A 10,474-nucleotide genomic window follows, 5' to 3' on the forward strand; every position below is an offset into this window, starting at 1 on the left:
TCATTCTTGCTTGCATGCATTCTTGCATTCCTGTGCATTCGTACATGTATTCTGGCATCATTGCATGCATTCTTGCATTCTTTCTTGCATTCTTGCATGCAATCTTGCATTCTTGAATTCTTGCATGCAGCCTTGCAATCTTTCTTGCATTCTTGCTTGCACTCTTGCAATCTTGCATGCATCCTTGCATGCATTCTTGCATTTGTGCACTCTTGCATACATTCTAGCAATCTTGTAAGCAATCTTGCATGCATTCTTGCATTTTTCATTCTTGCTTGCATTCTTGCCTGCGTTATTGCATTCTTGCGTGCATTCATGCATTCTCGCATGCATTATTGCATGCATTCTTACATTATTGAATGCATTCTTGCTTGCATTATTCCATTCTAGCATTCTTGGTTGCATTATTGCATGCATTCTTGCATTCTTGCGTGCATTCCTGCATTCTTGCTTGCATGCATTCTTGCATTCCTGTGCATTCTTACATGCATTCTGGCATCATTGCATGCATTCTTGCATTCTTGTTTGCATTCTTGCATGCAATCTTGCATTCTTTCTTGCATTCTTGCATGCAGCCTTGCAATCTTTCTTGCATTCTTGCATTCTTGCTTGCACTCTTGCAATCTTGCATGCATTCTTGCATGCATTCTTGCATTCTTGCACTCTTGCTTACATTCTAGCACGCTTGTATGCAATCTTGCATTTTTCATTCTTGCTTGCATTATTGCCTGCGTTATTGCATTCTTGCGTGCATTCATGCATTCTTGCATGCATTGTTGCATGCCTTCTTACATTATTGAATGCATTCATGCTTGCATTATTCCATTCTTGCATTCTTGCTTGCATTCTTGCATTCTTGTTTGCATTCTTGCATGCATTCTTGCTTGCATTCTTGCACTCTTGCTTGCATTCTTCCATTCTTCCATTCTTGCTTGCATTCTTGCATTTTTGCTTGAATTCTTGCATACATTCATTTGTTCTTGCATTCTTGTTTGCATTGTTGCATTCTTAGATTCTTGCTTGCATTCTTGCATTATTTCTTCCATTCTTGCATTCCTGCATGCATTCTTGCATTCTTGCTTGGATTATTGAATTATTGGTTGCATTCCTGAATTCTTGCTTGCATTCTTGCATTCTCGCATACATTCTTGCATTCTTGCTTCATTCTTGCTATCTTGCATGCATTCTTGCTTGCATTCTTGCATGCATTCTTGCATGCATTCTTGCATGCATTCTTACATTCTTGCATTCTTGCTTGCATTCTTGCATTCTTACATTCTTGCTTGCATTCTTGCTTACCTTCTTGCATTATTGCATGCATTCGTGCATTCTTGAATTCTTGCTTGCATTCTTTCTCTTTTTCTTGCATTCTGTCTATCTTTCTTGCAATCTTGCATGCATTCTTGCATTCTTTCTTTCTTTCTGCAGCCCTGCATGCCTTCTTGCACTCTTACTTGCAGTCTTGCATTCTTGCTTGCATTCTAGCTTGCAGACTTGCATGCATTCTTGCAGTCTTGCATGCAATCTTGCATTCTTGCATGCAATCTTGTGTTTATTCTTGCATTCTTGCATGCAACCTTGCATTATTTTTTGCATTCTTGCAGCCTTGCTTGCATTCTTGCAATCTTGCATGCATTCTTGTTTGCATTCATGCATGCATTCTTGCATGCGTCCTTGCATTCTTTCTTGCATTCTGTCTGGCATTCCTGCATTCCTGCATGCATACTTGCATTCCTGTTTGCATTCTTGGTTACATTCCTGACTTCTTGCTTGCATTCTTGCATTCTCGCATACATTCTTCCATTCTTTCTTGCATTCTTGCATACTTTCTTGCATGCATTCCTGCATTCTTCAATGCATTCTTGCAGTCTTGCTTGCATTCTTCCATTCTTGCATTCTTGCTTGCATTCTTGCATTCTTGCTTGAATTCTTGCATACATTCATTTGTTCTTGCATTCTTGCTTGCATTCTTTAATGTATTCTTGCTTGCGTTCATCCATTCTTGCAGGCATTCTTGCATTCTTGCTTGCATTCATGTATTCTTGCATGCATTCTTGCATTCTTGTGTACAATCTTGTATTTTGCTTTCATTCTTCCATTCTTACATTCTTACATTCTTGCTTGCATTCTTGCATTCATGCTTGCATTCTTGCATAATTTCTTGCATTTTTTCTTGCATTCTTGCACTCTTGCATTCTAGCATTCTTGCTTGCATTATTGCATGCATTCTTGCATTCTTGCGTGCATTCTTGCTTGCATGCATTCTTGCATTCCTGTGCATTCTTACATGTATTCTGGCATCATTGCATGCATTCTTGCATTCTTTCTTGCATTCTTGCAATCTTGCATGCATTCTTGCATGCATTCTTGCATTCTTGCACTCTTGCTTACATTCTAGCACTCTTGTAAACAATCTTGCATGCATTCTTGCATTGTTCATTCTTGCTTGCATTCTTGCCTGCGTTATTGCATTCTTGCATGCATTCATACATTCTCGCATGCATTATTGCATGCATTCTTACATTATTGAATGCAATCTTGCTTGCATTATTCCATTCTTGCATTCCTGCTTGCATTCTTGCATTCTTGCTTGCATTCTTGCATTCTTATTTGCATTCTTGCATGCATTCTTGCTTGCATTCTTGCATGCATTCTTGCAGTCTTGCTTGCATTCTTCCATTCTTCCATTCTTGCTTGCATTCTTGCATTTTTGCTTGAATTCTTGCATACATTCATTTGTTCTTGCATTCTCGTTTGCATTGTTGCATTCTTAGATTCTTGCTTGCATTCTTGCATTATTTCTTGCATTCTTGCATTCCTGCATGCATTCTTGCATTCTTGCTGGGATTATTGAATTATTGGTTGCATTCCTGAATTCTTGCTTGCATTCTTGCATTCTCGCATGCATTCTTGCATTCTTGCTTCATTCTTGCTATCTTGCATGCATTTTTGCTTGCATTCTTGCATGCATTCTTGCATGCATTCTTACATTATTGAATGCATTCTTGCATGCATTATTGCTTGCGTTATTCCATTCTTGCATTCTTGCTTTCATTCTTGCTTGCGTTCTTGCATTATTTCTTGCATTCTTGTTTGCATTCTTGCATTCTTGCTTGCATTCTTGCATACATTCTTGCATTCTAGCTTGCATTTGTCCATTCTTGCATGCTTCCATTCTTACTTGCATCCTTGCATGCATTCTTGCATGCTAGCTTGCATTCGTCCATTCTTGCATGCTTCCATTCTTACTTGCATTCTTGCATGCATTCTTGTATTATTTCTTGCATTCTTGTTTGCATTATTGCATTCTTGCTTGCATTCTTGCATTCTTGCTTGAGTGTTTTGGAGTGAGTGTTTTGGTGTGTTTGTTTTGGACTAAATGTCTTGGAGTAAGTGCTCTGGAGTGTTTTGGTGTTTTTTGGAGTGTTTGTTTTGGACTAAATGTCTTGGAGTAAGTGCTCTGGAGGTTTTGGAGTGTATGTTTTGGAGCGAGTGATATGGAGTGTGTGTTGTGGAGTGTTTTGGAGTGAGTGTTTTGGAGTGAGTGTTATGGAGTGTTTTGGAGTGTGTGTTTTGGAGTGTTTTGGAGTGAGTGTTTTGGAGTGTTCTTGCATTCTTGCTTGCATTCTTGCATGCATTCATACATTCTTGCTTGCATTCTTGCATTCATTCTTGCATTCTTGCATGCATTCCTGCATGTATTCTGGCATCCTTGCATGCATTATGCATTCTTGCTTGCATTCTTGCATTCTTTCTAGCTTTCTTGCATTCTGGCTTCCATTCTTGCATTCTTGCTTGCATTCGTCCATTCTTGCATTCTTGCATGCATTCTTGCATTCTTGCTTGCATTCATGTATTCTTGCATGCATTCTTGCATTCTTGTGTACAATCTTCCATTCTTGCATTCTTACATTCTTGCTTGCATTCTTGCATTCTTACATTCTTGCTTGCATTCTTGCATTCATGCTTGCATTCTTGCATACGTTCTTGCATTTTTTCTTGCATTCTTGCACTCTTGCATTCTAGCATTCTTGCTTGCATTATTGCATGCATTCTTGCGTGGATTCCTGCATTCTTGCTTGCATGCATTCTTGCATTCCTGTGCATTCTTACATGTATTCTGACATCATTGCATGCATTCTTGCATTCTTGCTTGCATTCTTGCATGCAGCCTTGCAATCTTTCTTGCATTCTTGCATTCCTGCTTGCACTCTTGCAATCTTGCATGCATCCTTGCATGCATTCTTGCACTCTTGCTTACATTCTATCAATCTTGTAAGCAATCTTGCATGCATTCTTGCATTTTTCATTCTTGCTTGCATTCTTGCCTGCGTTATCGCATTCTTGCGTGCATTCATGCATTGTCGCATGCATTATTGCATGCATTCTTACATTATTGAATGCATTCTTGCTTGCATTATTCCATTCTTGCATTCTTGTTTGCATTCTTGCATTCCTGCATTCTTGCTTGCATGCTGGCATTCTTGCTTGCATTTTTGCTTGCATTCTTGCTTGCTTTCTTGCATTCTTGCTTGCATTCTTGCATTGTTGAATTTTTGCTTATATTTTTGCAATCTTGCATGCATTCTTGCATTCTTGCTTGCTTGCATGCTTGCCTGCGTTCTTGCATTCTTGCATTCATTCTTGCATTCTCGCATGCATTCTTGCCTGCATTCTTACAATATTGAATGCATCATTGCATGCATTATTGCTTGCATTATTCCATTCTTGCATTCTTTCTTGCTTTCTTGCATTCTTTCTTGCATTCTTGTTTGCATTCTTGCATTTCTGCATTATTGCTTGCATGTTAGCATTCTTGCTTGAATTTTTGCTTGCATTCTTGCTTGCTTTCTTGCATTCTTGATTGCATTCTTGCATTGCTGGATTTTTGCTTGCATTCTTACATTCTTGCATGCATTCTTGCATTCTTGAGTGCATTCTTGCATGCTTTATTGCAATCTTGCATGCAATCTTGCATGTATTCTTGCATGCATTCTTTCATTGTTGCTTGCATTTTTCTTGCATTCTTGCATGCATTCCTGCATTCTTGCTTGCATTCCTGCATTCTTGCTTGCATTCTTGCTAGCATTCTTGCAAGCATTCTTGCATTCTTGCTTGCGTTCTTGCATTCTTGCATGCATAGAAACTTGAAATATAGAAGATAGGAGCAGGAGTAGGTCTGCTCCATCATTCGATGAGTTCATGCATGCATGCATTCTTGCTTGCATTCTTTAATGTATTCTTGCTTGCGTTCATCCATTCTTGCATGCATTCTTGCTTGCATTCATGTATTCTTGCATGCATTCTTGCATTCTTGTGTACAATCTTGTATTTTGCTTTCATTCTTCCATTCTTGCATTCTTACATTCTTGCTTGCATTCTTGCATTCATGCTTGCATTCTTGCATAACTTCTTGCATTTTTTCTTGCATTCTTGCTTGCATTATTGCATGCATTCTTGCATTCTTGCGCGCATTCCTGCATTCTTGCTTGCATGCATTCTTGCATTCCTGTGCATTCTTACATGTATTCTGGCATCATTGCATGCATTCTTGCATTCTTGCTTGCATTCTTGCATGCGGCCTTGCAATCTTTCTTGCGTTCTTGCTTGCACTCTTGCAATCTTGCATGCATTATTGCATGCATTCCTGCATTCTTGCACTCTTGCTTACATTCTAGCACTCTTGTAAGCAATCTTGCATGCATTCTTGCATTTTTCATTCTTGCTTGCATTCTTGCCTGTGTTATTGCATTCTTGCGTGCATTCATGCATTCTCGCATGCATTATTGCATGCATTCTTACATTTTTGAATGCATTCTTGCTTGCATTATTCCATTCTTGCATTCTTGCTTGCATTCTTGCATGCAATCTTGCAATCTTTCTTGCATTCTTGCATTCTTGCTTGCACTCTTGCAATCTTGCATGCATTCTTGCATGCATTCTTGCATTCTTGCACTCTTGCTTACATTCTAGCACTCTTGTAAGCTATATTGCATGCATTCGTGCATTTTTCATTCTTGCTTGCATTATTGCCTGCGTTATTGCATTCTTGCATGCATTTATGCATTCTCGCATGAATTATTGCATGCATTCTTACATTATTGAATGCATTCTTGCTTGCATTATTCCATTCTTGCATTCTTGCATTCTTGCTTGCATTCTTGCATTCTTGCTTGCATTCTTGCGTGCATTCTTGCTTGCATTCTTGCATGCATTCTTGCAGTCTTGCTTGCATTCTTCCATTCTTCCATTCTTGCATTCTTTCTTGTATTCTTGCATTTTTGCTTGAATTCTTGCATATATTCATTTGTTCTTGCATTCTTGTCTGCATTGTTGCATTCTTAGATTCTTGCTTGCATTCTTGCATTATTTCTTGCATTCTTACATTCCTGCATGCATTCTTGCATTCTTGCTTGGATTATTGAATTATTGGTTGCATTCCTGAATTCTTGCTTGCATTATTGCATTCTCGCATACATTCTTGCACTCTTGCTTCATTCTTGCGATCTTGCATGCATTCTTGCATGCATTCTTGCATGCATTCTTGCATTCTTACATTCTTGCTTGCATTCTTGCTTACCTTCTTGCATTCTTTCTTGCATTCTTGCAGCCTTGCTTGCATTCTTGCAATCTTGCATGCATTCTTGTTTGCATTCATGCATGCATTCTTGCATGCCTCCTTGCATTCTTTCTTGCATTCTGTCTGGCATTCTTGCATTCCTGCATGCATACTTGCATTCCTGCTTGCATTCTTGTTGCATTCCTGACTTCTTGCTCACATTCTTGCATTCTCGCATACATTCTTCCATTCTTGCTTGCATTCTTGCATTCTTGCATACTTTCTTGCATGCATTCCTACATTCTTCAATGCATTCTTGCAGTCTTGCTTGCATTCTTCCATTCTTGCATTCTTGCTTGCATTCTTGCATTCTTGCTTGAATTCTTGCATACATTCATTTGTTCTTGCATTCTTGCTTGCATTCTTTAATGTATTCTTGCTTGCGTTCATCCATTCTTGCATGCATTCTTGCTTGCATTCATGTATTCTTGCATGCATTCTTGCATTCTTGTGTACAATCTTGTATTTTGCTTCCATTCTTCCATTCTTGCATTCTTACATTCTTGCATTCATGCTTGCATTCTTGCATAACTTCTTGCATTTTTTCTTGCATTCTTGCACTCTTGCATTCTAGCATTCTTGCTTGCATTATTGCATGGATTCTTGCGCGCATTCCTGCATTCTTGCTTGCATGCATTCTTGCATTCCTGTGCATTTTTACATGTATTCTGGCATCATTGCATGCATTCTTGCATTCTTGCTTGCATTCTTGCATGCAATCTTGCATTCTTTCTTGCATTCTTGCTTGCAGCCTTGCAATCTTTCTTGCATTCTTGCATTCTTGCTTGCACTCTTGCAATCTTGCATGCATTCTTGCACTCTTGCTCACATTCTAGCACTCTTGCAAGCAATCTTGCATGCATTCTTGCATTGTTCATTCTTGCTTGCATTCTTGCCTGCGTTATTGCATTCTTGCGTGCATTCATACATTCTCGCATGCATTATTGCATGCATTCTTACATTATTGAATGCATTCTTGCTTGCATTATTCCATTCTTGCATTCTTGCTTGCATTCTTGCATTCTTGCTTGCATTCTTGTTTGCAGTCTGGCATGCATTCTTGCTTGCATTCTTGCATGCATTCTTGCAGTCTTGCTTGCATTCTTCCATTCTTCCATTCTTGCATTCTTGCTTGCATTCTTGCATTTTACTTGAATTCTTGCATACATTCATTTGTTCTTGCATTCTTGTATGCATTGTTGCATTCTTAGATTCTTGCTTGCATTCTTGCATTATTTCTTGCATTCTTGCATTCCTGCATGCATTCTTGCTTGGATTGTTGAATTATTGGTTGCATTCCTGAATTCTTGCTTGCATTCTTGCATTCTCGCATACATTCTTGCATTCTTGCTTCATTCTTGCTATCTTGCATGCATTCTTGCTTGCATTCTTGCATGCATTCTTGCATGCATTCTTACATTATTGAATGCATTCTTGCTTGCATTATTCCATTCTTGCATTCTTGCTTGCATTCTTGCTTGCATTCTTGCTTGCATTCTTGCATTCTTTTTTGCATTCTTGCATTCCTGCATTCTTGCTTGCATGCTGGCATTCTTGCTTGCATTTTTGCTTGCATTCTTGCATTCTTGCTTGCATTCTTGCATTGTTGGATTTTTGCTTATATTTTAGCAATCTTGCATGCATTCTTGCTTGGTTGCATTCTTGCCTGCGTTCTTACATTCTTGCATTCATTCTTGCATTCTCGCATGCATTCTTGCATGTATTCTTACAATCTTGAATGCATCATTGCATGCATTATTGCTTGCGTTATTCCATTCTTGCATTCTTGCTTTCATTCTTGCTTGCGTTCTTGCATTATTTCTTGCATTCTTGTTTGCATTCTTGCATTCTTGCTTGCATTCTTGCATGCATTCTTGCATTCTAGCTTGCATTTGTCCATTCTTGCATGCTTCCATTCTTACTTGCATCCTTGCATGCATTCTTGCATGCTAGCTTGCATTCTTCCATTCTTGCATACTTCTATTCTTACTTGCATTCTTGCATGCATTCTTGTATTATTTCTTGCATTCTTGTTTGCATTATTGCATTCTTGCTTGCATTCTTGCATTCTTGCTTGAGCGTTTTGGAGTGTTTTGGAGTGAGTGTTTTGGTGTTTTTTGCAGTGTTTGTTTTGGACTAAATGTCTTGGAGTAAGTGCTCTGGAGTGTTTTGGAGTGTTTTGGAGTGTGTGTTTTGGAGCGAGTGATATGGAGTGTGTGTTGTGGAGTGTTTTGGAGTGAGTGTTTTGGAGCGAGTGTTATGGAGTGTTTTGGAGTGTGTGTTTTGGAGTGTTTTGGAGTGAGTGTTTTGGAGTGTTCTTGCATTCTTGCTTGCATTCTTGCATGCATTCATGCATTCTTGCATTCATTCTTGCATGCATTCCTGCATGTATTCTGGCATCCTTGCATGCATTATGCATTCTTGCATTCTTTCTAGCTTTCTTGCATTCTGGCTTCCATTCTTGCATTCTTGCTTGCATTCTTCCATTCTTGCATTCTTGCATGCATTCTTGCATTATTGCTTGCATTCATGTATTCTTGCATGCATTCTTGCATTCTTGTGTACAATCTTGTATTTTGCTTTCATTCTTCCATTCTTGCATTCTTACATTCTTGCTTGCATTCTTGCATTCATGCTTGCATTCTTGCATACCTTCTTGCATTTTTTCTTGCATTCTTGCAATCTTGCATTCTAGCATTCTTGCTTGCATTATTGCATGCATTCTTGCGTGGATTCCTGCATTCTTGCTTGCATGCACTCTTGCATTCCTGTGCATTCTTACATGTATTCTGGCATCATTGCATGCATTCTTGCATTCTTGCTTGCATTCTTTCTTGCATGCAATCTTGCATTATTTCTTGCATTCTTGCATGCAGCCTTGCAATCTTTCTTGCATTCTTGCATTCTTGCTTGCACTCTTGCAATCTTGCATGCATTCTTGCATTCTTGCACTCTTGCTTACATTCTAGCACTCGTGTAAGCTATCTTGCATGCATTCTTGCATTTTTCATTCTTGCTTGCATTATTGCCTGCGTTATTGCATTCTTGCATGCATTTATGCATTCTCGCATGCATTATTGCATGCATTCTTACATTATTGAATGCATTCTTGCTTCCATTAATCCATTCTTGCATTCTAGCATTCCTGCATTCTTGCTTGCATGCTGGCATTCTTGCTTGCATTTTTGCTTGCATTCTTGCTTGCTTTCTTGCATTCTTGCTTGCATTCTTGCATTGTTGAATTTTTGCTTATATTTTAGCAATCTTGCATGCATTCTTGCATTCTTGCTTGCTTGCATGCTTGCCTGCGTTCTTGCATTCTTGCATTCATTCTTGCATTCTCGCGTGCATTCTTGCATGCATTCTTACAATCTTGAATGCATCATTGCATGCATTATTGCTTGCATTATTCCATTCTTGCATTCTTGCTTGCATTCTTGCTTGCATTCTTGCATTCTTTCTTGCATTCTTGTTTGCGTTCTTGCATTTCTGCATTATTGCTTGCATGTTAGCATTCTTGCTTGAATTTTTGCTTGCATTCTTGCTTGCTTTCTTGCATTCTTGATTGCATTCTTGCATTGCTGGATTTTTGCTTGCATTCTTACATTCTTGCATGCATTCTTGAGTGCATTATTGCATGCTTTATTGCAATCGTGCATGCAATCTTGCATGTATTCTTGCATGCATTCTTTCATTGTTGCTTGCATTCTTGCATGCATTCCTGCATTCTTGCTTGCATTCATGTATTCTTGCATGCATTCTTGCATTCTTGTGTACAATCTTGTATTTTGCTTTCATTCTTCCACTCTTGCATTCTTACATTCTTGCTTGCATTCTTGCATTCATGCTTGCATT

Source organism: Somniosus microcephalus, unplaced genomic scaffold, assembly GCF_052327205.1.
Source record: "Somniosus microcephalus isolate GS21.2 unplaced genomic scaffold, FLI_Smic_1.0 unresolved_chr3, whole genome shotgun sequence".
NCBI classification, from domain to species: Eukaryota; Metazoa; Chordata; class Chondrichthyes; order Squaliformes; family Somniosidae; genus Somniosus; species Somniosus microcephalus.